The 16,169-nt window shown below is 38.7% G+C and overlaps 1 long non-coding RNA gene across 1 annotated transcript; it reads left to right on the top strand.

Annotated features, from left to right (window-relative positions):
* Positions 1 to 736: 736 nt before the first annotated feature.
* On the top strand, positions 737 to 3,896 carry LOC110568133 (uncharacterized). The gene is made up of 3 exons (XR_002478462.2): positions 737 to 842; positions 3,024 to 3,135; positions 3,739 to 3,896. It is a non-coding gene; the product is annotated as an uncharacterized LOC110568133 (long non-coding RNA).
* The last annotated feature ends 12,273 nt before the right edge of the window (positions 3,897 to 16,169 follow it).

Here is a 16,169-nt window from a genome sequence, read left to right as displayed (position 1 = left end):
AAGTTAAGAAGCAGGCAAAGAGTAACATACTTCAAATAAACTTCTGCAGTTGGGATGGGGGCCCAGGCACAAGGCTTACAGTCAGGACCCTACCTGGAGGTACATGCCCTCCTACAAAGAGTGGGGCTTAGGAAAATCTGGAAAAGAAGGAAAATCTCTAGGAAACCTAGAAGCTTTGGAACTTGGTCCTGGCCATTTGAAAGCTGTTTTGATTTGAAGCCAAAGCCCCTGGGGGGTGGGGGTTAGGGGAGTAGAGTGAAGGGGGAAGTAAAGAAAAGGGCAGAAGACAAAATTGTAGTATAAAACCCCAACCCAAGGAATTCAGTTTTGAGAACCGACAAAGAAGAAAAATGAATTGCAAAGCTTAAGGGATACAGATTCATTTCTTTGTGTTTTCTTGAGAGCTTGGGCAGTACATTTCTTTTATTGTAAAATGAAACACAAAAGTTGTCAGACATTCTGGGGCATGTGTCTAACATTAGACACAGGTGAGGCAGAATAAATCTGCATTGTCTTGAGTACATGTAAAAGGGCAGCGTGGGGGGAGGAAATATGGTTGTTTTGGCATCCTGTTTCTAACTACCCATATTTCAGAGTCTGGGAGAAATGATTTGGGCCCGAGCAAAGTCCTGTGGTCTGCAAACACTTCAGCTGGAGTGAGGGGGGAGCAGAGGGGAAATGGCTTCACCGGTTCTCCTCCCCAAAGCATCTAAAGGAATGTTCGTTAATGACTTTTAGAAGAAATTCCTTTGGATTTTCATGGGAGAGCAACCAAGAAGAGTTCTTCAAAAACTCAGATTTAAAAATTCCTTTTCTAGAGAATTAAAATATATTATCAAAAGGTAGGTTTAATTTAGAAAAAAAAAATCTCTGGGAATTCATAAAGGAACGTTTCTTTTGTTTGTTATACGTACTTGTCTCTAGATCCTAATGTACCTTCACTTCTGAGCCATAGGTTCGCTTCTCCATCTATACCTAAACTCTTTTTCTCTCTCCTCTGCCTCAGTGAATTTGACTAATGTATTTTGTTGATGTGTGTGATTGTGGGTTCTTGGTTTAACTCTTTAGAGAGAGAATAAAATGGTACAAGAAAGGAAAAGAAAGAAGAAAGGAAGGGAGGGAAGAGGGAAGGAAGAGAAGAAGGGAGGTTAGAAGGGTAGAAAGAAAGGGAGGAGGGAGGAAAGGGAAGGGGAGGAAGGAAAAGAGAAGGGAAAGGAGAGGGGAAGGAAGGAAGAAAAAGGATCAAGGCATAACAAATCCATTTGCTTCAATCATGGAATCAAACCATTCCTATTTCTGAACACGTTCTTCAGCTGTGGCACATCTGGAGATACTGAGGAAATTAGTTCACAGAGCTTTGAGCTTTGTTTCTGCTGAGTTGGCTATTCTGTTATATAGAAAAGTGTGTGTGTGTGTGTGTGTGTCTGTGTGTGATGTACATTTAATTCACAAAACAGTTACCTGACCATCCAAGCTTCTCAAACTATCTGTGGCAAAGAACCAGTTTTTAAATGTCCAATCAGCCATAAACTTTATTTTAATCAAATATAATAAAAATGTATTTCCAGAAAAATTAAATTTAAAAACACCCCAAATCATGCAAAATGCAAGCCTCTCATATCTAATATTAGGTTTAAAGTCAGTCCAGCATGGTGGCTCACCCCTATAATCCTAGCACTTTGGGAGACTGAGGCAGGTGGATCACCTGAGGTCAGGAGTTCGAGACCAGCCATACCAATATGGTGAAACACTGTCTCTATTAAAAACACAAAAAGTAGCCAGGTGTGCAGGTGTGCGTCTGCAGCCCCAGCTACTCAGGAGGCTGAGACAGGAGAATTACTTGAACCCCAGAGTTGGAGGTTGCAGTGAGCTGAGATCATCAGACTCCATCTCAAAAAAAAAACAAGACAAAATAATTTTATGTCAGATGACTAGAAAAGTTTCTAAATGCTCACTCACAGTTTTCCTGAACTCATTGCAATGTGATGCCAGTCTGCTCAGGGCCAGCACTGTCCAGGGAACACCCTTTCCATAGTACCAGTGTAGATGTTCTATAAAGAAAAGGTCTCTAAACAAAAGGAAAGGGATAACAGTTGATATTTTTTAAGTTCAGAGTTATTAACTTGTTATTAAAGTACAGACAAAATAAATTCCAGAATTTTTCAAGTAATTTCTTTTAAAGAAAACATTTAATTGCCTAGACAGCATTGATTTAAAAAAAAATCACTGAAGTGTTTTTTAAAAATAGTAAAATAAACTATATACATGGAGTCTCTCTGTTATCATATGGGCCCTATTTGTGCTCAAGCACTGGAAGAATGAATTGATTTTAACATAAATAGTTTTAAGAATGAAAGTTTCTAAAATGTAAATAAGGGTATGGTATTCTGAAATGCATATTCAGCTGGTTGACATGACTTACACATTCTTGCATGCCATTATTTTTTTTTCAGTTTGTCTTTCTTTACTCAAACGTAATGAATTAATGTAGACCATTGCCTAATTTAGTGTTGACTGAAGTAGTTTGAATTCACATATTGGGTTGAAATGGCCAGGAATATTGTAGAGTACTGAAAAGACTCTAAGTGAATTGCATGTTTTCATCTTAAAACTCTAAGACATTTACCAATTCCCACTGATCTCAAGTTGCTCTAACGAACTTTCCACACAGAGGCTAATAGAATTTATGTCCCTAAAAGCAGTAAGTTAAAGAAATGGAAGCTTGAGTCATAAAGAAATTCCCTGGCTATAAATTTATTATTTGTGAGAAAGAATTTCTTTTTTAACAAAAAAATGCAGAGCAGAGCTATTGCATATCATCCCCACATGGAACAAGTGGTGAAAGGACTGTTGGGTTATGGAAATCATATTATTGTTATCATATGTTTTCCTTAGCTGCGGCTATCACAGAGAACCTTTTGGGGAGGGTATTATTTACAATGCTCTATTGTTTAACATCCCATGTTAGGATTCTGTTTCAATAGTAGTTTATAACCATCACATATTTTTTTTTTCCTTTCTAGATTTGACTTTAGATAAATGTCACACTCTACTAATGAGATTTTAAGAATTACTCAGTAATCGAACCATGTGAATTCAATGGTCTAAAAGCTTGGAGTCTCAAGAAATTACTAAGTAAATTTTGGGTAGTGAATATCAGAAATGTTCACATAAACATGTAATTAAAACATGGAACTAACATCCATTGAGCAGCACTAAACTGACATGAATTGGCTTTATTGTGGCCAGTGAGAGGAGCTGGCTGACTGTCTGATGGCTGCATTAGAGGCTGGGACAGAATGTGAGAGCTGGGTAGGGGCCCTATGTGGGTCGCATGTGACATCCAGGTGCACAAAGTTTTGGTGTTGGTGTTTAACTTTTGACTGAGCTTCGGACACCTCAGGATTCTGAAACTTCTTAAAAGTTGACCTATTTAAATTGTTTGCCTTCCTGTGGGGCCCTTCCAGTGTTCCTGGATGATAGGAACCATCCAGTTTTGTCAAAACACAAGCATAAATCTGAAGAGTTCTGTGTTCTGTGAGAGGCAGCTTCATGGAGAAGACAATCATTCTCTCTGTCTCTCGGTAGGATCTGTTTTGGACCCCAGGGGGTAATTTGCCATCTTTTGGCACATACAAAGTCTCTGTACACTGTTTCTGCTCCCATTCTTGCACTTGTTAATATATAGCCCCCAGCTGGTTGCTCTCTAAGTGCCACTCACAATCCATATTTCCACAGTGATGACATTGGCTGCTTCGGTTTTAGGAACTGCCAGAAATAGCCACTAACCAAGAGAAAGAGAGCCAAGAACTAGCCCTGATTAATTGGTCAACGATGCTGCTTTTGTTGTTTCCAGTTCCTTTTGCTTCCTGGAAAATACAGACCTACAAAGCAAACATTGTGGGTTGATGCTACAGCATTGTCTGAACCTGGAAGGATGATCATGAATTCTGATGCCTCGTCTTCTCATTCCAGGTCCAATTTTCACGTGTTTTAGGAGTCTTGAGATTAGGTTATGTGCTATAACTCTGGCCAAATGGAAACAGCAGAGAAGAATTATTTATCTCATAAAATTTCTTACAAGGTATTAACTTTTAGACCATTTTGGAGAAGATGAGCAAATGCATTTTTCAAGGCCAGCAGGGCTGGTTGCTATGAGCAGGCCCGTGTCAGAACATAAGACCTGCCCTTGCTGACCTAGGAAGTTTCTATAAGATGAAAATCTTTTTCATAATCACATGATGGCAATTGCCAGGGTGTCACTAGGTTATGGATATGATGGTTTATGTTAAAAACAACTATTTTGTTAAAAAGTATTTGTCGAACTTCTACTTTGTGAGAGGTCTTCTCCCAGATGCTGGGCACTACCTCTTCTTATCTTCTTGATAATAGCTGTTCTAACAGGCATGAGATGGTATCTTATTATCATTTTAATTTTCATTTCCCTGATAATTACTAATGTTGAGCATTTTTCATAAGCCTACTGGCTATTTGTATGTTTTCAAATAGCAAAATCTTGATCTGACTGACTTTCCTTCTCTCTTTTTTTTCTCTCTCTCCCTCTCTTTCTCTCAGACACACACACACACACACTCTCACTCTCCATTATACATATTTATTGAGGTTGCAGTGGGAAAGACAATCATATAACTATACCATTACTTCAGTAAATTTTAAATTATTATCTGCAAGACTTCTTGAATCCATGTCCAGATAAACAGAAATGTTTTGCTCTAGACTTTGTCAAAGTATATTTCAAGGTGGGAAATATTGGTTATTCATTTCAAAAGTAGTAATAAGTAACACATTTTGTTATATTGCTGAGGTGTGTGAGATACAGAATTGTAGAAATCTAAAGAAAGAAATATCTTTAAGGGGAGCTCTCCATGGAAACCTATCAAGCTATGAATTTGAAGCATGCTAAGTGGCTTCTGGTAAAGCTGCATCAGTGGAAAGGTTTATCACTTAACAGTGTCTGCACATGGAATACCATAATTCTGTGGGAAATACGGCCAACGACTCGTAGGTTTTCTGGACAGCTACACAAATGTTTTCTTTTAGTGTGATAGTTAAAGTATTTGACCTTAATTCTGAAGTTTTCTCTCATGCCTCCACATCTGAAAGAATTCAACGCTATCTTGATTTGAAGTCTCTCCTGGTTAGCAAGCTGACTGGTGGTGATGTATCACATATAGTGGTTTCTGTGATGTGGGCTGCTGACTATGGAAAGATGAATGAAGATCACAATCACATTAAGTTTGAGAACTATGGTCAGACTTGAACCATTATCCTGAGGTGTATGGCTGTTGATTTATCAATGTCCTCATTTTTATGAAGGAAATCTTCTCAAGGTTGCTGTAGGCTCTGTGTGTGTTGTATGTCAAATAAGGTATAATGTTCTCTCATAAATTCATAAATAAGAATATATTGCTTTGAGAGATGGAATAAAATGACAAGCTTTATTTGGCATCTATATATTTAAGAGATCATGAAGAGATTAATGGTTGCTGGTCACTCGTCAAATTTCTTTGATGTACACTATTTTTTCCCACTAAAATTCTGCACTTGCCACTCCCTGGATGAGTTACCCACACATTTATGTACATAAATTATGGTGCATTTATTACATCATTTCCAGCCTAGCTGGATAAAAGCATGGTGGGATTTTTTCCCTGTGTGCAATTTCCATTTTGGTGGCATTTCTGCTTCCTAATAAATTCCAGACAGTCAAAGTAGACACCCAAATTCTGTTTTTATGTATTTCAGCTTTCTGAGTTCAGCCATACTTTGTTTGGGAGATGTTCTACTGGGAAGTTATTTAGATTTATGAATATTTGATGAACTTTTTGCAGAAATGGGGGTCTGGAGATTCATATGATTTCATTGTATATAGTATACTTTTTCTTTTTTTAACTCCATTTTAATTTTTGGTAACTTGGATGTGATATTTAATAACCTATTGACTTAATTTTATCATTTACTAATAGTTTCAACTTTGATCTCTTTCTAACCTATTGTCAGAAGGGTGTAGGACAAAAAAAACGAGTCCTGGGGCAGATACAAAATGTATCTCCTCTATTCATTTGTATATATGTATATATATATATATACATATATACCTTCAAATATGGGCCAACTTTCTAACTTCTATCACTTTACTAGCATGGAATTGCTCAAATGCCCTCAAGTGATCTCAGCCCACACTAACCTCTTTCTGTTACTTCTTTTTCTTATTTCTCTGCATTCTAAATACATAAGTTGGCTTTTTCTGTTACTTAAAATTAACATCTAAAGGAGGAGTGTCTATGTATTTTTGTCCTGGAGTTTCTCATATTTTAATACTAACACAGCAATGAATAATGTTTGCTGTGCAAATAAAATTTAAACAAATGTCAGATTGATAAGGTTACTTTTTTAATTTTGCCTAAAAAATAAACAAAACAGGAAACACATTAAAACCTAAACATGCAATCCCTCAAGGTAAAAAATTTAAAAAAAGTTATACTCAACATATCCACTTATGGGTTAAGAATATAGTAATATAAATTTTATTAGATTGAGGGAGAAATCACTCTACCCTCTGAAAAAATGTAGATAGTCATATAATTCCATTAGCCAGTTCAATGGGCTAGGCTCCCAGGTTCATGCAAATTCACAGAGAAATATCAGAGCATAATAATTTTGGTCAACAGCTTTTTTTTTTTTTAATTAGATGGAGTCTTGTTTTATCATCCAGGCTGGAGTGCAGTGGCATGATCTTGGCTCACTGCAACCTCCGCCTGTCAGGTTCAAGTGATTCTCCTGCTTCAGCCTCCTGAGTAGCTGAAATTACAGGCTCCTGCCACTAGGTCTGGCTAATTTTTTTTTTGTATTTTCAGTAGATATGAGGTTTTACTATGTTGGCCAGGCTGGTCTCAAACTCCTGACCTCAAGTGATCTGCCCACCTCGGCCTCCCAAAGCGCTGGGATTACAGTTGTGAACCACTACGCCCAGCCTGGTCAATGGTTTTAACTACCAACCCCATGTAATTTTTGCTTGTCTTCAGTCAACTGATTTGCTCTCTGGTGGAGATATTCAGAGGCTGGTGGAGGTAGGGGAGTCTTGAGGGTGGGTGTGGAGAAAATAAGAACCCCTAATCAACAGACGGGCAAGTATTGGAAAAGTGACTACCATGTACACAAGACAGCCAATTCTGATACTAAACTTTCTACTCTAAGAAAATCATGTACATTTAAAAAAAAAGAAGAAGAAAAGAAAGGCTAACAACCAAAGGAAAACTACCCCAATTCTTAGGATTAATTAAGGAATAATTATTTGCAGGTAGAGTTTTTGTTTTATGCAAAGCTCCTTCTCAATCTTTTCTTTTAAACTCAGTAATCTTGATTGCATTAAAAACTAGCTCACTTAAAAATTGTTCTGGAACAAAGTTTTAGTAGATGTACTTTGCATGTTTTATACAGCTTGTGCGATGCATATTGTAAAATACTGTTATTACATTTTGTAGTGACGTTTTTCCTTTCTACCATGTAAGAAACTCTGTTTTCTTATTCCCAAAGATGAAAATATGGTGGTTTTTTTTATTTGAACCGATTTGAACATTATGTTCAGAGCCAAGTGGAATAAGAAAAGCTTATTTACTGAAAGGAATGTTAGGATAATGGGTGGTATTGAAAAATTACTTAAAATTAACATCTAAAGGAGGAGTGTTTAAGTATTCTTGTCCTGACAGATTTTCTATTATGTTAGCAAAAGTGGAAAAGTTTCAGTATAAATGAAGAGAAGGAGAAATAGTAGATAAGCTTAAAGAATGAATCATATCTTCAAATAAGGTCATATAAAAAAGAGAAATGAATAAATGGGTATGTTATGAGAGGAAATCCAATGTTATATTGATTCCAAAGAGGCTCAGAACAAGAGACGACATTGTCTTTTGTCTCAATTATGCCAGATACCAGAAAGGGTAAAGCTCTATGTTTGCTGAGATTCCTCTTGCTCTTGGACCCTGACAAGATCGACTGGGAAGCCTGCAAACCTGAGTGGACTTTCCCCAAGAGACATATTCACATGACACAATGGTGGACTGGATTAATTATTAATGATAAAATGGAATTCCAATAATTTTCCAATAACATTTGAATTGTACTTTTTTTTTTAATGTAAGGGATCAGTGTTGAAGGACAAGGAGTGAACCGTGATTTTGTGGGATATATATTGGGTCCTTGTTTCCTGGCATTCGGCTTCTAAAATCCTTCGAATCTCCAAAGTAATAAATGTGTTTCTGAATGCTAATGAGATGACTGGTGACTGGCAACCTTTAGGTAGCTTCAGAATGAGGGCTGGTCACAGAAAAGACCAAGGCAGGATTAGAGGATTGGGACTTCAGCCCCGTCCTTCAACCTCGGGTAAGGAAAGAGGTACTGAAGGTGAAGTTGATCACCAATGGCCAATGGTTTAATCAATCATGCCTATGTAATGAAGCCTCTGTAAAAACCCCAAAGAATGGAGATCAGATGAGCTGGATAACTGAACATGTGGAGGTTCCTGGAGTGGGGCACATCTAGACAAGGCATGGAAGTGCCCTGTCCCTTTCCATATGCCTTGCCCTGTGCATCTCTTCCTCAGACCCTTTGTAATCTTTTTTAATGTTAAACCGGTAAATGTAAGCAAAAAAAGGAATTCAATTAATCATTAATTCCACAAATATTTACCAAGAGTCTACTATACAACAGGCACTATATTAGTCACTGTCAGCACATAAGACCCTGCTCCCAGTGACCTGTGAGTTTTCCAAATGATGAAACCCTTTCTCATAATCAGAATCAGATGATCGTAATGGGGGCAGGTTACTAGATTATGGAGATGCTGGTCATGGTGACAGTAACCATTCAGTTCAACAAATAATCACTAACCTCTGCTCTGTAACAGGCCCTCTGCCAGGTTCTGGGTAGTAGTACCTCCTCATTGCACTGTGAACTCTTTATAGTATTTTTTTGTTATTTTATTAGCATTTATAAGTCCATATCTAGTGAATTTGGGTCAAAGAGCTCAAAAGAACTGCCCCCAGTGGGCAAAATCTTGACCTGACTGGGGATCTTTTCCTCTTTCTCTTTCCCTCTCTCTCGCTCTCTCTCCCTCTCTTTCCCACAGACACTTGCACACTCCTCCATTCTGTCCTAATCTGACAGGATACAAGACTGCAACACTCCCTGCCCTCATGGAGCTTACATCATCATAGCAGGAGGCAGACAATGCACCTAAATAAATAAGTTACGTGGCTATTATTTATTAACAGGGGATAAGTACTGTGAAGGGTAATAGAGGAGGGAAATGGAATGAGCCATGGAGGAGAGGAGGTTTCATGATTTTAAATAAAGGTGGTCTAAGAAGGTCTCACTGGGAAGGGACATTTGAGCAAAGCCCTGAAGAGGGAGAAAGGGAGAGCCCCGTGGATATCCCGGGAGGAATCCTGCAGCCACAGGGAACAGGGCCACCAGCATGTCTGGAATGGGTGGGCGAGGGGAGCAAAGCAGGAGATAAGGCAGAGGAAAGTGAGGTGAGTAGATGGTCAACAACCACGCATGCGTCTGCTAGGGCGCCATAACAGAATGCCACAACCTGGGCGGCTTAAGCAACAGATACTTCTTTTCCCACAGTTCTGGGGGCTAAAAGTGCTAGATAAGGTGCTGTCAGAGTTGATGTTCAGTGAGGCGGCTCTTTCCAGCTCTCAGTCGGCCACCCTCTGGCTGTGTTTCCCTGCGACCTTTTCTCTATGAGCACGTGGAGAGAGCTCTCTGGTGTCTCTTCTTTTCATAAGGACACCAGTCCTGTTGGATAGGAACTCTCCCTTTTGACCTCATTTAGCCTTAATTATCTCCTTAAAGGCCCTAATCTGACTTTAATATTGTCACATTAGGGCTTAGGGCCTTGATATGGTTCGGCTGTGTCCCCACCAAAATCTCACCTTGAATTGTAATAATCCCCACGTGTCAAGGGTGGAGCCAAGTGGAGACAGCTGAATCCTGTAGGCGTTTCCCCCATGCTGTTCCTGTGATAGTGAGTAAGTCTCACGAGATCTGATGGCTTTATAAATGGGAGTTTCCCCGTGCACGCTCTCTTGTCTGCTGCCATGTAGGATGTAGCTTTGCTCCTCACTCGCCTTCCACCATGATTGTGAAACCTGCCCAGCCATGTGGAACTGTGAGTCCATTAAATCTTTTTCCTTTATAAATTGCCCAGTCTCAGGTATATCTTTATTAGCAGTGTGAGAACAGATGAATACAGTGCTCAATGTTTGAATTTTGTAGGGGGACGTAATTCAGCCCATAACATAATTGCAGACAATTGAAATTTAGAGTGAGGTCAGTGGTGGAGAGACATTATTGCAGTTTCGTTTTGAAAGGATCATCTTGGTTGCTGGGGAGCTGGCAGACCGTTAGAATAAAATGGGGCAAGGTAGTAACAGGGGTGGACTACAGAGTGTGTAGGATCTATTGTGCAGATGAATTTGAGCATAATCTGAACGAAACATCTGTCATACCCTGAAGCTCTTCAGTGAGACCCTTAATTCCTTTGTGTACTAACCTCTGATAAGACTGCTGTGTTTTACTCTGTTGTGAAATGTGTAGGGAATTTCGTATTAATAAAAATTAATAGTCAAAATATCAAAGCTTGCTAATGAAACTTTAAGCTTTAGAATAAAATATGTTGCTATATTCCTCATAGGATGACACTTTCATTCACTGGCAATCTGATATCTTGAGGAGAAGGAAAAACAGGTTATAGAGTGCGTAACTGGGAAATCTGTGTAAGTGAGTTTTGATTGAAAAATCTGCTTTTCTCCTATCTTCACATGGCTGGCTTTTTTGTGGTATTCAGGTCTCAGCTCAAAATCTCCTCCCCCGAGAGGCCATCCTGACCACTCAATCAAAGTGATTTCCTGCTGTTACTTTCCATCCCATCACTCTGCTCTGTTTTCTAACACTTTCATTCAGATATTTTCTTGTTTGTTTGTTGTTCTTTGTCTGCCTGCCCTTCCCACGATCAGCATTAGAGGAAAGCAAGGTCTCTGTCTTGTTCACCACTGTGTTCCCAGCATCTAGAACAGTGCCTTGTGTATAGTAAGAATTCAATAAATATTTTTAGAACAAATGAAAGAATAAAAGAAAAAACACGGAGACCCAGTCATGTAGCTAACCAAGACTTAGAAACTGTGTAAGGGGTAAAGAAATCCCTTCTGTGTAGTACAATGTTGAAGGTTGACAGGGACCACACAGTAGACAAAGGGCTGGGCAGATTTCAGGGCTAGAAGGTTTGTATTTTTGATAGTTTATGTGCAGTTCTGGGTGTCCAGAGAGTGGGGGTTTACATCTGCTCTATCTCTGACTCACCGAGTGACTTCGGTACAAATCATTAACTTCCGCAAGCATTAGTTTCTCCATCTGTGTGGTGTTACCAGCTAGTTTAAACATTTAGAAACCTTCATTGGCAAATGTGACTCTATTTATGCTGTTTCTTTCAGGAGATTGAGTGCTTTGTGGGAGCAAGCTCTGCTTTTTCCTTTGGTTTCTGAACTGCATCTCCTTGGCAGGCAGGTGATTAATTCCCCTGGATTCCTCTTCTCCTGCTCCCTTTCCCAGCCTCTCCCAAATAGTGTCTGCATGCAGTGATAACCTTGAGACATGCTTTGGATTGCCATTCTTTGCCTTCATTCTGCTTTACTTGCCACCTGAGCTAGATGAATCCACCAGATTTCCACCACCTTTCCACCATGCAGCTGCTTAGGCCTGTGTCAGCACCAGAGGGAGGCATATAGCTTTTTCTCCTCTCCTACTTGATAGTGCTCAGAATTTAGGTCTTTTTTCCATATCCAAGATGCTGCTCATGCACCTCCAGTTTTCTTTCCCTGCCAACCCAGCCTACTATGCCAGGAGGAGTCCTTGGCCCTGTGAACAGATGTTGGATAACTTCCTTCTTGACTTGACTTGACTGCATTTTCACTTTCTAAAAGTCAACCTTCTTTCTAGGTTTGGCTCTGGGCACTGTCTTCCAGCCCTGCCTGACTCTGAAGCTAGAGGGATATTGGTCATGACAGTTAAGGACATAAACTTTGGGCTCAGCCAGACTTGGGCTAAAATCCTAGGTACACTACTAATCCTATGACCTTGGGAAAGTTTCTCAACCTCTCTGAGCCTCAATTTCCTCATCTGTAAAACAAAGATCAGGAGGGGTTGTAAGAATTAAATGATATGATATGAGCCAACAATTTGGCACAGAGCCTGGCATGCAAGTCTAGTAGTTGCCATTACCAATTACTCATGTCTTCTTCACCAGGACAGGAAAACCTACATGATGACGTTTCATGTTTACTCTTCTTCTTGGTTCCAGGGGTTGTTATTAAGGGTTTGACATTTTGGCTTAAAAAAATTAATCTGCAGCATCTCGAGACCTCTAATTGGTAAAGTTAGTTAATCAAACAGTTTCACCTTAGATATATTATCTACTCATCAGCTTGCTTTTGACAATTAGTGTTGTTGAGGTACTTTGGCTGACGCTTAGAAATGCAATCCTGAAAAAAGAGTGTGCTATCTAATGCCATGCCCACACAGACAAAATCAAAGAGAAATTCATGTAATTTCCTGCAGAATGAGGATCATAAATGTAGCTAATCTGGACAATTCCAATTGGATTATAATGTGTGAATATATTGTGGACTACTTACATTTTTCTCGAATGTTTGATATTAGGAATATCTTTAAAAATTATTTTATTCTGAAACTGGCCTGATCTAATCTTTTCTATGAAAAGAATGTTGTATTGGCTTCTCATACAGCCCAGATTGATGAAATATTTGCTTAGTCCCATGGATGGAATTTCCTCTAAAAAAGGAAATATCTCAACAGGGACATTTAGTATATGTTTTCCAACTTACCATGTAGTGCAGCAGATTTTCTTCGGTGGCATGCAATGCTACTTTCTGATTTTAAGCTCCAGTTTATCTTGCAGATTAAAGCAATGAAAGGGGTCAGAATCTATTGGTGTTAAGAAGTCAGCCTCAGCACTAAGGGAGAGAAGGAAGGAAAGAAAGAAAGAACAATGAAAGCATTGTAAGAAATATTTATATGGCAAATGTTACAGAGAAAAACCCCAAACCAAAATGTATTTCAAAAAATGTTGGAGGAAATGTTATATCTTTTTATGTGCTTAAGAAAACAGTTAAAAAGAACTTCACAGCACTGGGCCTATTAAGTACATTTATTCCAGTGATTTCCCAGATATTTCCAAGTTCCATTTAAAACAGAAGTCTCCTATCAAGCAATCCTTTGAAATTATTTACTCTTTTATGGTTGTAAAGTATGGAAATGTAATGCTTTTAATGGAAACCCTAATAAATGGCACATGCTATGAAGTGTCTACTGATGTACTTTATAGGTTGGGATTCTTACGTCACACTGACTTGCCAGTCTACAATTCTGGTCCCAGTAAATGCCCCAGTGATGTAGAAGAGGATATGGGGAAGGGAAAGTTCAAGCAAGAATGGTGCGGACCATTTATGCTTACCAGAAAGACATGGCAGCCAGAGTCTATCTGTTAGGCAGCAAACTGTGCCAGTAGCCTGAAGCAGAATTATTTGGATTAACGACTTTGTTTTGTTTAAGGGATGGTGACTTGGTGAGCACTGTAACTTGAAAACAATTTTCTTATACTCAGTATAAAGGAATGTTTTGTAAAAACCTGGCTATGAATCTCTGGAATAAAATAGTATATAACATTTTAGCACATATTTAATTGGCAACAGAAAAAGTAAAACCACTTGACTTATGAGGTTAAAATGATATTCTGGATAAAATCAACTCCCAATCAAGATTTATTTATTTATTTATTTAGATGGAGTCTCACTCTGTCGTCAGGCTGGAGTGCAGTGGGACGATCTCAGCTCATTGCAACATCCAACTCCCTGGTCCAAACGATTCTCCCGCCTCAGCCTCATAAGTAGCTGGGATTACAGGTATGCGCTACCACGCCCAACAGATTTTTGTATTTTTAGTAGAGACAGGCTTTCACTATGTTGGCCAGGATGGTCTCAATCTCCTGACCTTGTGATCTGCCCACCTCAGACTCCCAAAGTGCTGGGATTCAGGCGTGAACCACTGTGCCCGACCCAATCAAGAAAATTTAATGTGCTCCTCCAAATCCATATTTTATATAAAATAAATATATTCTAAAGTTATATATTCTTAATTTTATTCTGAAATAGTACTAGCAGTTCACACATTGATATTCTCCCCTTAGCAAATTATTATTTTTTCATTGAAATGTTTTTAAAGCATTCTCACTTGGGAAATGATGTGACTTAAAAATTCAGGCATTCTGTATTAAATAGGAATTGATTTATTGACATTCGATAGATTCATACATTCCATGGTTTAAAAATCTTGTTAAAATGTTAATAATCTGTGGGTATATATTTCAAATAACTGTCATTAAATTGAGAATAACTGTCATTAAACAGAGATAATTAAATTTGACAGAGTAGTTACTATATATATATATTTTTTGAGACGGAGTTTCGCTGTTGTTACCCAGGCTGGAGTGCAATGGCGCGATCTCGGCTCACTGCAACCTCTGCCTCCTGGGTTCAGGCAATTCTCCTGCCTCAGTCTCCTAAGTAGCTGGGATTACAGACACGCGCCACCGCGCCCAGCTAATTTTTTGTATTTTTAGTAGAGATGGGGTTTCACCATGTTGACCAGGATGGTCTCGATCTCTTGACCTCGTGATCCTCCTGCCTCGGCCTCCCAAAGTGCTGGGATTACAGGCGTGAGCCAAGTAGGTACTATATTCTTAAATACTAATGAGTGATTAGAAGCAGATTTATTGAGGGCTTAGTCATGGCTGAAATAGATTCATGCCTTTTCAGCAATAAATTCGTTTCCTTTGTTTTATTTTTCTATGTAAAGTAAATCGTTAGCAGGCATTTAAATTCGTAGTGTATGAAAAGCTAAATGCCAATTAAGTAGTATTCAAAATACACAGAATACATTAGACTCTTCAAGACCGTTCAAGACTGTACACTAATCCTTTGTGGGCTTGGAAAAGTCCACCCTTGGCAGAGACTCAGAGAAGCCTAGAGATGATGGAGATGAATGGCTGTTAGGAACAGAGGGATAGGAAATTCACCTGATCTTGTTCATATTTGTCACGTGGTGAAACAGTTGACTAACTTCCTTTAAGTTGTTTTTGATACTATGGGTAAAATATCAAAGGTAGATACTTTTAACAACATTGTTCAGAAACGTTAGTTTGGTATACTCAGTCTCTCATGCTTTCCGTTTTGTTTCATTTTAAGTAAAAAGACATATATCTCCCAAACTATCTGGAGGGGTTGATTTCTTTTCACCGCCCTTCAGCCCACCCCAACCCAAGTTTGGAGAATTTTGTTAGATCACTTTGATCTTCTGTTTGACTTCTGCTTCATGGAAAAATGCTCATAAACCTTCAGAGAAAGGCTTTCTTTACTTTTAGCTTTATTCAAGAATTATAAACAGTGGACAGATCTATAGCAAAACAATTTTAAGAGCACTTAGGAACCACATGCTAATTTATTTGCTCACTACCAAAAAGAGGCTTGTTTGGTAAAAAGAAGTTTAAAAAGTTCAACTTTGCTTAGTGAAAAAGAACTCCACTTTTAAGCGGCTAAAAGTATTCCGTTTTGGGTTTCTTTTTTAATATTAAGATCTCTAAAGCCACAATCTTTTTAAGGATGTTATGCACAAGGATTGGCATGACATTTGAAATGGCTTCAAGAGTCCTGTTACTCTTGACATGCTGGCAAACACTTCACAGATGTGCGTTCTTGTTGCAGCCATGGCAAGAGAGGATATAAAAATCTGTGACTACAAACAAGTCTCTGCATGTCTTAATCCCAGGGTAATGGTAGACCACGAGACATGAAGATGAGGGCAGCCTATTCCCTCTAATCCATCATTATTCCAGGCTTATTGCAGTTTCTCCACAAATTATGTGATTGACCCATTGAGCTCTACATTCTTAGATGTTGGATTACAACTGTGGTTTCAGACAAAAACAACAAACAAATGAACACAATTTTAAGCCATTGCCATTTGGCATTTTGCAATTCTGAGAATGTCTTTCAGTGTAGCAAGTGAAA

This window comes from Aotus nancymaae, unplaced genomic scaffold (assembly GCF_030222135.1).
Source record: "Aotus nancymaae isolate 86718 unplaced genomic scaffold, 86718_ANA_hifiasm-v0.15.2.pri h1tg000016l, whole genome shotgun sequence".
Taxonomy (NCBI): domain Eukaryota; kingdom Metazoa; phylum Chordata; class Mammalia; order Primates; family Aotidae; genus Aotus; species Aotus nancymaae.
The sequence above is the reverse complement of the archived record's forward strand: the minus strand, read 5'-3'. Positions and strand labels throughout refer to the sequence as shown.